Source organism: Peromyscus maniculatus, chromosome 19 (assembly GCF_049852395.1).
Source record: "Peromyscus maniculatus bairdii isolate BWxNUB_F1_BW_parent chromosome 19, HU_Pman_BW_mat_3.1, whole genome shotgun sequence".
Classification (NCBI taxonomy): domain Eukaryota; kingdom Metazoa; phylum Chordata; class Mammalia; order Rodentia; family Cricetidae; genus Peromyscus; species Peromyscus maniculatus.
The window spans coordinates 48,107,374-48,123,426 of NC_134870.1; the positions used below are offsets into that span (position 1 = coordinate 48,107,374).

General features: G+C 44.6%; 1 protein-coding gene across 2 annotated transcripts in view; it reads left to right on the top strand.

Moving 5' to 3' along the window:
- Nucleotides 1-1,500: 1,500 nt before the first annotated feature.
- The window catches only part of Megf10 (multiple EGF like domains 10), a 163,152-nt gene continuing 148,599 nt past the window's right edge, over nucleotides 1,501-16,053 (top strand). Inside the window, exon 1 of one of the 2 annotated variants that reach the window (XM_042263911.2) lies at nucleotides 1,501-1,759. The gene's annotated coding sequence lies outside the window, so the exon portion shown is untranslated. The remainder of the gene's footprint in view (nucleotides 1,760-16,053) is intronic. The other variant, XM_076555280.1, reaches the window with a different exon arrangement.

Consider the following 16,053-nt stretch of genomic DNA (forward strand, 5'->3'; position numbering starts at 1 on the left):
GGAATACACGGTACGAACTGGTATTGGTCGGAGAGCTATAGAAAACTGCCATATGCATCAGTCACTTTGAGGCTTATCTGTCCTGTGCATCAGAGCTCAGAGTCCGGGCAAGGAGGGTCTTTGAGCTTTAGCTCAGGTTAGGGCTACTTGTGAGCAGGGCCTGAATGACCTTCCCACCCGGACTGTAGTGCCTGTGGCAAAGGCGGTCTTCCAAAGATAGGTAAAGGCAATAAATACCTAGTGAACTAACTAGACAGACAGAGAGAGGACAGACAGACAGAAAAGCAACAAGCCAGCTCAAAGGAGGTCTCCCCAAGGTAAATAAAGGGACTATTACCAGAGCCCACCTACGATCCCTACTCAACCAGATGGACAGGACAGACATACAGACAGACAGACAAGCAACCAGCCAGCTCACAACAAATGGTCCTCTCCAGTGATTCCAGGGAAGAGCAAAGTCGAAGCGGGCGGGTGCGTTTCAAACATTTTCACTTTGCTTAAGGAATTAAGAGTGTTCCATCGTTTCAGCATGAATTCACTGAACTCAGTTTGGAGTCCGGATTATCTGCGAAGATAAACTCGGCGCGCCTGTAAACTTGGAGGCTTTTCTAGAAAGAGCTTCCGTTCCCGCAAGGAAGAGAAGTCTGGAAGGAGAGGGTTGACTTGCTATCTGGCGTTGAGGATGGGATCCTCTGGCCGCTTTCCTGTTTGTTTGCAAGTGAGCCAAAATAAGAAACTACTGCCTAACAACTGGAAAGCTTTGCATGGTCGGGGGTTGTTGGGACCGGGTGGAATTCTTCAGTCTGGAGGGGGAAAGTGGGAGGCGGAGCCGGCGTGTTCAGGTCTATCCCCCGTCTCATGGGCCTCCTGGGCTGTCGGCAGAGGGAGCTATTCCCCAAGAAATCGCCACTTGGGGACCTGGCAACGACCCGCAGGGAGTTTGGCGACAGGGGAAGCTGTCCTTCCACCCGCCCGGCAAGGCTGGCGGGTCACCCTCCAGTCTCCTCCCTCCTCTCTCCCCACCTTCCCAGTCCCTTGGCTGCAGCTCCACGCACCGTGGCCCGGCCTGGTCCCCATCCCTTCTCGGTCCCACTTTTGCGCTCCCTCACATGGGGGACGCGCTGTCCTGTCCACTTGGCGGGCATTGACCCTGCCCCCAAATCCTTATAGAGGGTCTGGGTCTAGACTCCCTCTTCCTAGGGTACTTTGATGCGGGGTTAGCACTGGCATCGTGTCGGGTTAGCACCGCACTCCGCTATCCCTTCTCTCAAGTCCCACGGGGGACTCCAAGTTTGCCAACTTGGTGATTAGGCCACTGAAGGGGTTCCAAGAGTCCAGGCCAGAAGGAGACTACAGGTTTGGAGGGACCGCGAGCGAGCGACACTCCTCCCTCCTCCCCAGAGGCCACTGTCCCGGAGGCAGCAGCTGCAGCAGCGGCAACTGCTCGCATCCCAGCCCGGCTCCGGTTACCGCCGCCTTCCTCCTCCAGCATCTCCAGCCAGACAGGGGAACGCTTGTTCCAAGTTTGCAGCAGGACTCGGGGGGTCCGTGTGCGAAACTGGGGCTCCAGGACCGGACTCCTTCCCGGAGCCCCCATCTTCCCAGCCTAAACAAGAGCCGCAAACATCGATCTCTCCTGGGACTCGGCGGCTTGGAGGACGGCGACGCTGTTGGGAACAGATTTTTGAATCTCTGGCTGGAGTGGGTGAAGACCAGGGGAAAACAGGTTGAGCTGCCAATCGCAACATCTCGGGACCCGGTAAGAGTTTTAAGCAAACTCAACTCTGGAGGCCATTGGGCTTGGTGTGAGGCTTCTTTGGGGTTGGAGGGCACGTTTCCCCTCAGCCAGGATACCTCGGCGCAATGGAAGCGGGACAGGACACACGGGTGGTTTGCCCACTTCCCAGGGGTTTATTGACGTTGTTTGTGTTTGGTTTTGTTGTCTGGGACTGCAGGGAATTCCGGGGAACATCTCTTCGTTACGCATTTTATTTTGTGTATTTTGAGCTTCTGTATGTTGCTTTACCTGTGTTTGTCCCACGGTGATTGTGACGTTGGTGGGTGCAGGGAGATTTGGGGGGACATCTGACAGTGAAATGCAGCTTCAGCCTGGCCTTCCTCTCAGGTCTGCCAAGTACTACTCTGGGATCTTGACTTGTTTCCTAAACTTTTCTTTCTGTAGTACTTGATGATCAGATTGTGTTTGGGGGCTGGGGCTCTCCTCCTGCCTTTAGGGGTGTCATGGTTTCAGGGTCTTTGTCAGAATGCTTGGTTCCTTTGGGGGGGGACCCTGAAAGGGGCAGTTCTTCGAGCCACACTCATTTATTTGAGGGAATTGTGCCCCTGTCGTTCATTTTCTTTTAAATGACTTCACTTTCGGACTTTCACACACCCGGGTTGGGACTTTTTATCTCTAATTTTCTTTCTGGAAGTATTTTCCTGAATGACCCTACTGAATAAAAGAAACACAGGGAAGCATGTTTGCTGTCTCTTTCACACATAACCCCACAGGAATCCCCCCATTTTTAAAGAGACAGTGAAAGCCTGGAATTTTCTTGGCCCAGATGAGGCATTATTTCTGCTTTTGGGCAATAATAGCCATGCTGTGCCAAGGCAGAGAATGTCATCCTTGGTTCCTTCATTCCAGGTCTTGCTTTGTATATAGTATTCTCAAATAAAAACCTTTCATTCCTGTTCCTTATAGATAAAAAGAGCAGGCCACATGACATTATCCAGAAATGCCATCAGCCTGACTGGCATGCTCCAAGGAGTCAGCTTACATGGTACTTTTGTTTTGTTTGCAAGGCCAAGGCATTCCTTTGGTAAACTGCTAGGGTCAGGTGATATGGGTTCAAGGCTCCACTCCGATCCTTTGCAGTTGTGTGGTTTGGTGTAGCTTACTAACACACCTGTATGTATGTCTACAAAATCAGGGTGAAATAATAGTGCTTACTCTGGAACTCTAGTGCGTGGGGAGCCCTAACACGCTCCACACAGAGGAGGGGTTAGCTATTATTATTATTATTATTATTATTATTATTATTATTATTATTATCGAGCCAACATTAATGGTTGTGTTGCTTTTATTATCCTCTTTGTTAGCTTTCAGCATGTGTTAGTTGGTACTTTTATCGAGAAGGACTTGGAAGGCTGATCTCATCTTCAGGATATGATGCCTAGGATATGATGGTTTGCTCAGCTTAGCTCACATGTGTTCTTCACAGTGTTTTCTGTTGGGTACTTTCAATAGAAAGGAAGTTGTACATGGTGGGGCTGGGATCTGAAAAGGTAGTTTATGATTGGATGCCAAAGGATGTAGGAAGTGACAGCCTCTACCCTTCCTTAGAAACCTTTTGCATGGGCATAGTTTCTTTACCCTACTTCTTAGAGGTCACTCATTCATTCAGTAAACATTTATGAAGCATCTATCACATTTCAATGGGGGTTTGTACTCATTTTTTTTTGGTTTTATTTTCAAAATGAGTATGTGTAGTTGCTTTATAATCCTCTCCGCCCTACTTCGTTTTAAGTATGCCAATGCTGTCTTCATATGGCAGTAGCCTGCTATAAAGCAAATCCCGACACTTTAGCCACAAAGCTCAACACCTGAGCACATATAAGCACATAACACTGAGTATTTCAATGAGGTTTCCAGTGTGACCTCGGACGGGTTGCTTCTCTCTTTTGATATCAGCTTTATGCTGCATGAAAGCACGCGCACACATGTGTGCATGCTTGTGTGTGTGTGTGTGTGTGTGTGTGTGTGTGTGTGTGTGTGTGTGTGTGTGGAGGGGAGGGAAAGAGCTTTGATGTGCCTTCTGGTTCTAAAGGTCTTTATATTAGTTGCCTTACTTCATTGCTGGCTGTGTTTGGCCCCCTTTCCCATTTTTAGCATTTGTTTGGGGTGCATGAATTATGGGACTTCCGTATTTGCAGGCTCACTAGTGATAAGTAGAAAGGGAATACAGTAAGTCTGCTTGTATTCCATCAGCTGCCTTCAGACTCTGGGGTACATCAGAAGCATGGAAGGAATTTGTTTTAAAAATATTTGATTTTTTTTAACCACGAGGAATTACCAACACTTGATCATTTTTTTAAAAATCTAAACAAATAAAAATTTCCTATGGTTCATCCATATGTAAACCTTGGCCTCTCCATGATTCAGAAAGTCTTGGGTGAAGTTGAGCACATCCATAAAGTCCCAAAGTTGGTTGTGGTGCCGAACAGAGTCACTCACTCCTTTCACAGCAGCGGGTTTGCCTACTGGAGGCTGTGGCTTCCGTCTGAGGACAGACATTTTTAAAATACAAACGTGGTCATGTGATCTCCATGCTTAAGTCCTTGGCAGATCACTAGGAGGTGATCATCAGCATCTTGTCGGGACTTGTTGAAAATACAGTTCCCTAGTCAGGGCTGGAGGAATACGGTGTTCTAGCACAAGGCTCCCGTCAGCCCGTCACTGTCGCGCCAGGACCACTTTTGCCCCATTTCCTGTCCGGTTCTCTGTATTCTTGCTTCCCAGCCCCCCAGTGCCTGCAGATCTCATCATGTCCCCAAGTACACGGCACCCATTCCTTTCTCCATGGCCTCGCCGCGTAGATGGTTCTTTCTGTTGGAAATGTCTGTGGCCTTCTCGTCTGTGTAAGCAGCTGCCTGCTATCCATTTGTCGTTGAAGATCCAGCCCAAATCAGACTTTCCCTCTGGTCTTTCCGTTTCTCCCATGAGCAGTGAGCATCACGTGAGTTGCCATTCATCTCTGCGGACAGCTTCCATACAGCATCGGTTACGTTGTTATCCGAATGATATTCCCAGCAGGTCGGTGGGTTCACCATTCGTTGATGAAAGACCTTACTCAAGTGGCTGGAATATAGAAGTTTCGTAAGAAATGCCCCTTAAAATGTGGTAGAAGAATGAATGAACGAACAGTAGCTGGTGGTTTCCTGCCGCACAAAGCGTTGGGGGTAATTCCTACATATCTATTAAGAGTGGTGGGGAAGTCAGGACAGAACTTACTACTTGTCCAGACATGGTCTATAAAGTAAATAGACAGAGGCAGGGAGGAAGACACTCTACCACAGTGGTTCTCAACCTTCCTAATGCCGCGACCCTTTAATTCAGTTCCTCGCGTCGTGGTGACCCCAACCATACAATTATTTCACTGCTACTTCATAAGTGTGATTTTGCTTCTGTGATGAATCATAATGTAAATATCTGATATGCAACCCCAGAGGGGTCACGACCCACAGGTTGAGAACCACTGCTCTAGACTCTCCAAAGTGGGCTTACAAAACACCACACAATCCTGAAGTCATGCTGACACGCTCATCAACACAGTAGGTGTGATGTATGACAGAGAGATACAATTGGACTTTGGGATAGTTTTGCTTGTGATTAGCAGTGTCCTGGTGCTGAAGTGGAGATGCCAACATCAATAAAAATTAGCCATAATTGCCCCATGCTTTTCAGTATATAAGGCAATTTGGCATATGTGTAACTGGTTCGGCACTGCCTTTCTTACTTTTCCACAAGGAAAACAGGTCGAAATACAGGGCTGGGGCTGTACGATGTGAGGGATGCTGCCTGTAAGACACCAGCACGCTCTACTTCTACTTTGTTATCCAGACACAGCATCCAGTGTCTGGATTCTTTAACTTTCCTTTCTCAAACATCATTTGCTTTGATTATTTCCTCCTCATGTAAGCAAATTTAGCCCATTCAAGGTCAATTAACATCCGATTCTGTTGAAAGCTTTACCTATATTAGCATCTGTAACAATTTCCGCCTCTGTCTCACATTAAATTTATGAGAAAGATTCCTCTTACGATTGCCTGTAGAGTTTTAAATTTTTCCTATTTCCACTCATTTTTCGAAGAATGAATTATGCAAATGGGAGCAAATGCTGCTGTGGCAAAGCTGAACTATTGGTTCATGACAATACCACATAGAGCAAATATGGAGGAAGTCCCTTTGGGGGCGGGAGATAGCAACATCCAGATACCTGAGGCTGTCAGATTGTGAACATGGCAGTCAAATGCATTGCTGGACTCCCCTGTTCTCAAGAATGTGGACTGAGTATTTACTTTCAAAACTTAGTTTTATGAATCGATGTACGACTCATTGAGTCTTATGGATCTGTCATTCACAATTCTTTCCCCCAAATGACCTCTTTCTGCCTCAGGACATCCCTGTCTGGTGTCTTGCCTGGACTTCTATTGTCTACACTGCCTCACTGACTCATCCATCATTCTCCAAATCTGAAGTTTTCTATTGATCTCTTATCCATATTCAACATGGAAGTTCAGTTTCACTATGAGCATTCTTACTGCTTTTTAACATAATTTGTGTGAAGGGTTAATTCAGGGAGCTTAAAGGATTGCACAGGCTGTGAAGAGGAAAGCAAAATATCCACACCAGTGGTGTTTTATTTTATTGAACTTTATGTGCACAATTGTCAGCACCACGAGGCTGTTCTTTGATGATAAATGCCATGCCCCGAGCCAGTCTAGAAGAGTAACTGTGACACTACATCCTGTAGTTAGCACTATTAATGTCTATTGATTTCTCTCCTATTTCATTTTTAATGATTTATTCTCCCAGATAAAGAAACTATGTAAAGCATTCTAACCACCCCAATTTCCTCCTTCAGAGAGCAATAAATCACACCCCCCCATAAGACAAGGGAAATAGAATTTCAGTGTGGAATGCCTTGTCTTGCTAGGTGTATGTACAGGATATTAGCATCTGTTAAAACCATCAGATCTTTGGGAGACAGGAGGCCTCATTGTGGGGGAGACCAAACACCGTGTTATTAATATCATGTCCAACCCAGATGGGCTGTGCAGATATGACTAGCTCCAAAATACAGCTGCAGGTGGTAGTTCCTATAATGAGTCTCTAACAAATCTTCCACATACTTTTTTGTCTTGTTTTCTTGAGGCAAGATCTCAGTCTTGTGTAGCTCAGCCTGATACCAGGCTTGTACCACCATATTTGAATTAAAAAAAAAAAAAACAACACTTTATTTTGGATGAGGTATTGATGGCAAGACCTGACTTTGGTTTTTAGAATTGATTGGTTTGAGTTATATTTTTTCCTTCATCATGCATTTATTAGATGTGTAGTATGAAACACTAAACATTACAGTTGCCAAGAAAGAGTTAATACCTTTATACACACACACACACACACACACACACACACACACACACACACACACACACACATACATACACATATCTCCAGCCAGGTAAAGCTGGGTGTAGTCGGGGTCGAATAGGCAGGTTTGAGAGTGGTTCCAGGTTCATGCTAAGACGAGGGCTGTGTGTACTCCTGGGGAATGTCCTGCTAAGAGAGGATTTATATAGATAACACACAGCAGGCAGGGCCATGGGCTCAGCAACCACACGGCAGTGGGAGTAGTGATGAACCATTTCAAAGGATCTGAGAATCAATTTTTCAACAGCTATTTTTGGAGTCACAGGACTGGTTTCTGTCTGTCCCTCACAGTACTATCTGAGTTTTAAAGGAATCCTTCACATTTTACAGCTATTATTTTGTTATAGGGACCAGATGTGGGCACCCTTGTGAGATTCAAATAAAAACTGGCTTAGAGGTCCCTCCCTGTTCATGAGAAGGCATTCCTGGAAAAGCTTTCACCTTTCCACCTCAGAGGGAGTTCACAGGAAGGGGATGGCCAGGACTCATGGTTCTCTAGTGTCATCGGGGGTGGAATTTAGATTGACTCTTGACTGGTTTAAAGATTATTTTGTGATGTGATGGTTCCGTCAAAGCCTGAAGCTACTTACCTAAGCATGAATGTGGCTCTATGTAGTATAAGACTTTGAGTATCAGTTGACTTTTAAGGTCTGGGATTGTGAAAAAAAGTTTGCATTTTAATATTTAAAACAAAATATTAAAGATAATCTTTGTAAAATTTTCTTGAGGGATTGGCGAAATGTATTCCTACCAAGCAGGTATACAAACCCACACACATACTAAAAAAATTCAATAGAAGTTTAAACATTTGTGTGTGTGTGTGTGTGTGTGTGTGTGTGTGTGTGTGTGTAGCTGGAGCGCAAACTCGATGTGTGTATTATGCTAGACAGTCACTCTGCCCCTGAGCTGCACGCCAGCCCAACACGCTTGTGTTGTTGTTATTGGTGGTGGTGTTGGCGGTCATAGTGGTTGTAGTGGTTTGCTTTGGTCCATTCTGACATCGGAAGCTGTCCTGGTCTGTCGCTTTCTGATGGCCTCAGCCTCTGTGGTCTGCTCTAGCACACTCCATCCACTCTTCCTCTAAAATTCCTGTTATCTTCTGGACAGCCATTGGTGTTTGGACCATCCCTGTCTCCTTTTCCATGTTCTTCGGTGCCCTCATCTTGACATATTTTGTGTCTAAACTGAGATGTATAACCTCGGCATAGCATTCAATGTAAAGCCCTCTTTACATTGCCAATATCATCTTGCCTCTAGCTCACCCCTTAAACAGATGTACAAATGCCATTGGTGAGGTTGGGAACACTCGACACATCTACTCGCCCAAGTTCCTTAACTTCAGAGGTTTGTGAACAACCTGCAGATACCGATGGCCCTCTGGATTTCAATCTGGTAGGTGTGCTGGACCTGGGAATGTGCATTTTTGGCAAGGCAGGATGCTGCAGATGGTCCGGGGGTGCAGTAGAATTCTTGTTTGGGGTTACAGTGCCCCATTCAAACGGCATGTCTATTTTTTTTTCCTTTCGAGTTTTAATTTTGGTGATGGCCGGAGTGGGTCATGGGGAATAGCTGGCCTGTGAGAAGCTGTTCTGTCCCTCCCTGCTTGGAGGGACAATGGCTGTAATACAACGCTGCTCATGTGACAAACAGAGAAAGACACCCATTGTTTGGGGGTTGGCTGATGTTCCTCTCGGCTCTGGCTTGCTGTCCGATGAAGCTTGGTAGCCCCGAGGAAGCAGACACACTTAAATCAGAGAGACAAAGAAAAGAGGTCAAGGCCTTCCACAGTTAAACTGCTTGCAGCAATGTGTCAGGGGTAGGGTTTGGGAAGGGAAAATGGAATTCTGTGGAAGACCCATTCATCTGCTGCTTGAAGCTGCAGACGCGGCACAAGGAAGACATAAAACTGTTGGAACTCCAGCGTGTCTTTGACGGAGAAAGAATTGTTTTCTACAATTGCCTCACTGGTTTATCTGATCCTAGAATTGTTATTGTTTATTTTAGAAGCCCCAAAGATTTCCCCCCATGATAGGCAAAGACATATGTTTTTAGCTTCTTTCTCCAGGTACATCAAGGCCAGATATCTGGGTTAGGGGTTGATAGAATGCTTGCCTAGAATGAACAAAGACCTGGGCTCAACCCTCATCATCACACACACTGGGCATGGTGACACAGGCCTGTAATCCCAGCACTCAGGAGTTCCAGGTCATCTTCAGGCCCACAGTGAGTTTCAGACCAGCCTGGGGTTATTTATCAACCATCACCACCACTACCCCACACCCACCACCACTACCACCACCACCCACCCACCACTACCACCACCACCCACCCACCACCACCACCACCACTACCACCACCACCACCCACCACTACCACCACCACCCACTACCACCATCCATTACCCACCATCACCACTACTACCACTCACCACCCACCAGCACCAGCACCACCACTACCACCACCACTGCAAGTGTCAGATCTCAAAAACCTCCCTGGATTACGGCTTAATGTCTTAGAGAAAAATTTCTTGGGCAATGATCATTATTGTGTCTGAAGTGTTAATAATTCCCATCCAAATTGGTCTTGCATTTGAGAGTTACTTTTTGAGTTCAAAATATAATTAATTAATTAAATTAATAAATTAAATTAATACCAGACAGTTACTGATATGTTTGGGAAGCTATGATGCTATTTAGATACCATCCCTCACTCCCAACTCCCAGTATAGGATTCCAATGCTGGATAGAAAGGGTTACAAACTTCCTGTAAAGATCTAATTGTGAGAGCAACAACCCGATACATTCTTTGGGTCAGAAGAGGATTCAAATTCAAGGTCACATCTTTTCAAAGGTCGCAGACTTTCCAATAGTGTTGTTCTTTTAGCCCAATTACCCCCTTTACGAAAAGTATGTCATTCATCCAGACTTTGCCTCTGGGTTTCTTTCAAAAGAACACTCTGTCCCTAGTTCCTCTGCATATTTGTGGGTAGCTATTCTTCTTGAGTCTTTCTTAATTTTTTTCTTTTCAATTAGGCAAAGAATATAGACCTGAGGGAAGAGGAAGGAGGAAAGCCTGTAATGGGTTCTAGAGAGCGCATTTGTATGGAGTGTTCAGGCAGTTGGTGCCTTGGGCCAGTAGGAATCCTTTCTCTTCTGAGATGAGAGGTTTCCTGGCTGGCAGCATTTGCCTTAAGTAGAGCGGTCCCCGGGAGAGGGCAATACACGACTTACTTCAAGTCACTTAGGGCTCCTAATTAAGTCTGTATTTGGACCTAAGTATAGATTATCGTTGCAAATCCATTAAAGAAGAAGAGGCAAGTGGGCAGCGGAGAGTCAAGTATCTCTGTTTTCATTAGCTTTCCACTCTCCTCTCTCCTGTAGTGTGTTTATCCTTTACTAAACGGGACTTTGGTTTTTGCCAGTGATATGTATGCCTTCAAAGCAGAGACAGTGAGGGGGAAACCTCACAGAGCAGAATGATCATGTTCAACACTAGCCTGATAAGTTAATTATTTTTCAGCTCATTGTCATTAGGCTGGCTCTTCGGCTCTGTTTGTGTGAGGTAGAGAGAGGTTCCCTCCTCAGTTCTCAGAGGGAAGACTACCAGTACTATACTTGAAGTTACATAAAGGTGGAGTGTTTGTTGAAAACAACGGAGAAATTGCATGCTGTCTCTTCGTTGTTTGTTACACGTGGTCTTTTGTTTTAGTTCTTGGTTAAGTTAGCAATTCATTTTGTTGTTGTCCATGTCCCATGTGGCACATTTAATTCTTACGCTGCTTCAGGGACAGGATGCTTGTTGAGACTTAGTTTTCATGGGATGCTTGTTGAGACTTAGTTTTCTATCAGAATCAATGGGCTGCCCACTGAGGACTTAGGTTCAGTCAGCTCCTGCTTGTATGGATGTGTTCAGCTTGCCAGAAATCCTCGAGCAGTTACATTTTGATGTGTTTGCCCCCTTTTTGGTGCATTTTTTTCTATACTTGGTGGGAAGTTAAGAAATTAAAGTCCCATGTTTACTGTGGAATTAGATTCTAGAAGTGATAGGAAGTGGTAAACTCTGGGAACTCCAATTGCCTCATGCTGTGGATCCTGCAGTACTGGGTGGGCAGAATTTTAATATCTTGGAGTTAACCCTCTCGTAACAGGAAGAGCCAAGGTATAAAACCATGGGTCCATCCAGACATTATGTTCATCTAAGCAGCAAATCTAGTACCTGAGAGGTCAACATGTTAGCAGAGCTTCATTCTTTAGAATCTAAACTCAAGATGGCCACACAGTTCTGTTGTCTATTCCTAACCATCTACTGTCTGTCAATCTGCCATGAAAAGTAGGAAAGGATGGCATGAATCATGGTTGTTTTTCTGACTTATCAGATGACCATTGTCCTAAATTTTGCTATTGGAATGCTTCCAGGACACACACACACACACACACACACACACGCACACGCACACGCACACGCACACGCACACGCACACGCACGCGTACTCACGCACTCACGCACTCACGCACGCACGCACGCGCACACGCCTCTTTTTTCAGAGGAGCATACAGGGATAGGCATGTTTCTACTTCTTCCCTCTCACCTGTCCTAGCTAAAGTCCACAGTGTTAGTGGATGAGGAGGGCAGCAGGGCAGCTATCACTTCCTGACCCTCAGCAGTCTCTCCTTCTGTTTTCTGTTGTCTATCAGTGTTGGCCTCTCTAGATCGTACCAGAATGAGTCACTGCATTTGTGGGACATCCAACTCTGTATTTCTAATATGGGATGATAGATTCAGCTGGAAAAAAATAGAGGTGATTTATTTTCCAAGGGAGAGTTTGGCCCCTTGACTTGGACATAAGTATCCCCTCTGTGAGAGACCTGAGATTCTATTTTGTATTCTTCATTTTGGACATCAATGTTAAAAGTTAAATATTGATTTATGCAAACATATGGTTACAGTTGTGGGATAAAAAGACAAGATTCTGATGGTCTTGGTCTGCTCCTGCTCTTGTCACTTACTGTAGGAAATGTGGCAATCTAGTCTGAGATTCAGTCTCTATTCCTAAAGCTATGTGACTTTGAGCAAACGGCCAACTCTCCGAGCACCTGCTCATGACCTGTGATGTGATAATAGCATGCCCCCCAGTTGCATGTTGCACAGTGGTGAGTACACAGTAAGCATCCAATACCTACCCTCATCGTGATTCAACACCAGGTCATATGAGATCAGGGAAGAAGAATGCACACATCCAGGAATTAAGATCTGCTTATGCTTCAAATGGGTGACTCATTCAAGGGCTTTAATCAGATTCTGCTCATTAGCATAGAATTTAAAATGTGTAGTCTCTGATAGAAATGCAAACTATAAGGAATCTTAAAAGATTCTAGAGTACATAAATAGTCAAACTTACTAATGAGCATGTATATTTAATTATAGTATTTTGTTATAAGAAACATTATCTTGACTGTAGGATTAAAAGTTGTTAATAACTGACAATGTTCTTCCAAGGTAACAGTGAATTTAAAACAGGCACTCCAAGAAAGACTTGTGTATACACATTCATGGAAGCATTATTTAAAATAGTCCAAATTATTTTGATGGATAGAAACAACCCACATGCCCATCAGTGGAAGTTCAGAGACAATATAGATGCACTGGAATATTCTTCAGCCATAAAAAGGGAATGAAACACACACATGTCTCAACATGGATGACTGTACTATATGAAAGAAGGTAGATATAGAACTCAGTACAGTATATTATTTCTTTTATAGGTGGCATCTAGACTAGAAAAACCAATTTCTCTTGGAATGTAGATTGGTGGTTTGCAGGGCTTGGGAAGAGAAAAATGGAAGAAATATAAATATCTGTTGTTTTGTTGGTGTGATGGGAATACTCTGGAAGTGGATAGTCATACTGATCGTGGTTGTACAACATGATTAAAATGATGGATTTTAGGTTATGTGAACTTCATCTAAACTTTTTTTTAAACCTTTTAAAATATTCAGATGTTTTATGTCTGGGTAAGATGTATCTCTCTGCATGGATTGGACAATCTGTGCTCATTTTGTGTCTGCTATGAGTAAGCCTTTCCTGCTTAAAAGACATTGCAGTGGATTTATGAATTTGGGAGAGGGAACAGGTAATAGGTTGCAAATAAACCCACCTCAGTTCCTTGAATTTGGTGACCACACAAGAGTTTTTAGAAGAGACAGAACTTTGAAAGATAAGCGAGCTTTATGCCGGAAAGTGAAGGAAAAGAGAATTCTAGCTGGTAGAAACATACATGATTGTGTGGGTGCGTGGGGGCGGGGCGCAGGGACAGGCAAGGAGCGGTAAGGGCAGGCAGGCAGAGGGCAGCAGAGTGGAGTGTTTATATGGTCAAGTATTGAGAAATAATCATGGAAGTGTACAACAGAGACAAGTATGGAAGTCTTAGAAGTTGTCTGCTAATGTTTAAGCTCACCAAGCAGTAGATTGCGAAGGTTTATTGTTGATGCTAGGAGTATAAAATAAAATTGCAGGTGACAATAAGAAGACTACCACGGTGTCGTCACCAAATCTACATAAATAAGTTTAGAAGTAATTTAATAAAATGGTTGTGTGTGAATGTGTTGGTGCACTGTGTGGAGGCCAGCGGACAACATCTAGTGTTGTTCCTCAGATGCCATGCACTTTTTATTGAGACAGCGTCTGTTCCTGGCCTGGAACCCTAAGGTATCTGCCTGTCTCCGTCTTCCCAGTGCTGGAATTCCAAGCTGCTTGAGCACAAAGGTCCTCATGCTCACAGATAAGCTTGAGGGAAACCAGGGATGTTAAACATACAGGGTTGTGAGATGTATAATCTGTTACAGAAGGCTGGGAATGGAGTGGCTAATAGCCTAGGTGACCCCTGCAGTATCCATATGGCCAGGGGTTCCCCAAGACTCCCACGAACAGGACTGGAGGTGGTTGATAGTGCAGATGACCTTTGTGCTATCTGCATGATCAAGAGCACATGAGATCCTCCCCTAGGCCCTTAAGATAACACATGTAGCCTATGTATACAACTGTTCTTGGTAGAAAATGTGACATGGACTTTGAGAAGAATTCCATGTCACAATGCCCTCTTGTGCACATGGGATTGTGTTACACCAAGAAAGTTCTTTTCAAATTGTATTGCACTTAAATATGCCTAAAATAAACCGTCCAGTGTCAGACTCTTGACGTTTGAACCAACCCTGGTTACTGAGTCTTGTTGAACTGGAGTTCCTTCTTGGCTCACCCAGATCTGACATTGCTGGCCATGGTGTTTGCAGAGGCCTCCCATACCAAGCATGTGTTACCATACCTAGACTTTTCTCTTCATGGGTTTCTGGGATCAAACTTAGGTCCTCCTACTTACCACATAAGCAATTACTGACTAAACTGCCCAGCCAAGTACATTTTATTAAGCCCCTGTTGCCCTGCATGCAATTGTCTGTGCTAGGGATAGGGCAATGACTAAGACAAAGGAGTTCCTACGTGGGAGGATTTGAGTTCTAACATACACTGTGAGCTCTGATTGTTACTAGTGGACAAGTGTAGTTGAAAGCTTGAGGCTTGGATTGCTATAACATGGTTTAGCACATGGACTCAGAGCCAAGCTTTTTGGATTTGGATCCTGGCCCTTTCTACCATTTATTAGATGTTTATGCTCAAGGCAGCTACCCAATGTCTAAGTTCTTTTATTCACATAGGTGGGGATAACACTGTTATTTCCTCACAGAGCTGTTATGGGGATTGAGGTAATAAGTGGAGAGAATTGGGCACTGCTGTCCAACAAATTCTTAGTAACTTTGGCTTATTTGTTTGTCTGTATCTGTTTGGTTTCTACTCAGGGATTTGTCTAGGTCACTTCTGTTTTTCATTCAGTCTATTCCACAATCCTTATGTAAGGATCTCAGGCCTATTCTCTCTTTCATATGCCATACTGTGTTGGGTATGAATTATTGATCGAGTTAATTGGCACTCAAACTCAGCTTTTTACAGTTCCAGTAAACAGCAGAGTGTTTTTTATTAACAAGCTACAGTCTTGATCTTGGCTTGGAAAGAAATGTTCAGATAATGCCCGTCTACACTCTACATGAAGAATCGTTTGACACCTCCTGACTGAGGGATTCAGTCTGCAGTGCTCAGAGCCTGGTAGCAATAAGCACAGTCTGTGTCACGGGCCTTAGCATGCAGTCTCCCTCCCAAGACAGTCACAGATTGAATTTAATGTCATTGTGTCCCCTCATCATGGTTATCACAGGTCACAGAGGCTATCAGTGACTCTTTCCCTTCCCATGAGTAGGGGTGAGTAGACAGACATCCCTGAATCTAGAAGGAAGATTGGACCTCATGGGAAGAGTCTGTAAACCCTGAGGGTCTTTCTCTAGCATAATTTGGTTTTAGAATGCATGTTCCTTTGACGCACACAATCCATTGCACCTTCCTTTCTATCCGAAATGGCTAAGTGTAGTGCTATGAACTGAGCCATACCTTGCCTACCTCCCTCCCACCCCCCACCAAATCTATGTTAAATCTCTAACTTCCCTGCAACTATGCATGGAGATAAGGCCTGTCATAGGTTAGTAAAAGTTAAATAGAGACTATGGGTCGGTCCCTAATTTAATAGGGCAGGTGCTCTGATGATAAGAAGATGAAGAGAGGGGCTGAGAAGATGGCTCACAGTCTGTAAAGTGCTTGTCACACAAACATGAGGACCTGAGGTCGATCCGCAGAACCCCTATGAAGAGTGGGACACTGGGGTACAGTACCTGCAGCAACAGTACCAAGGGAGGTAGAGACAAATGGATTCCAGAGGCTCATTGGCCAGCCAGCCTAGC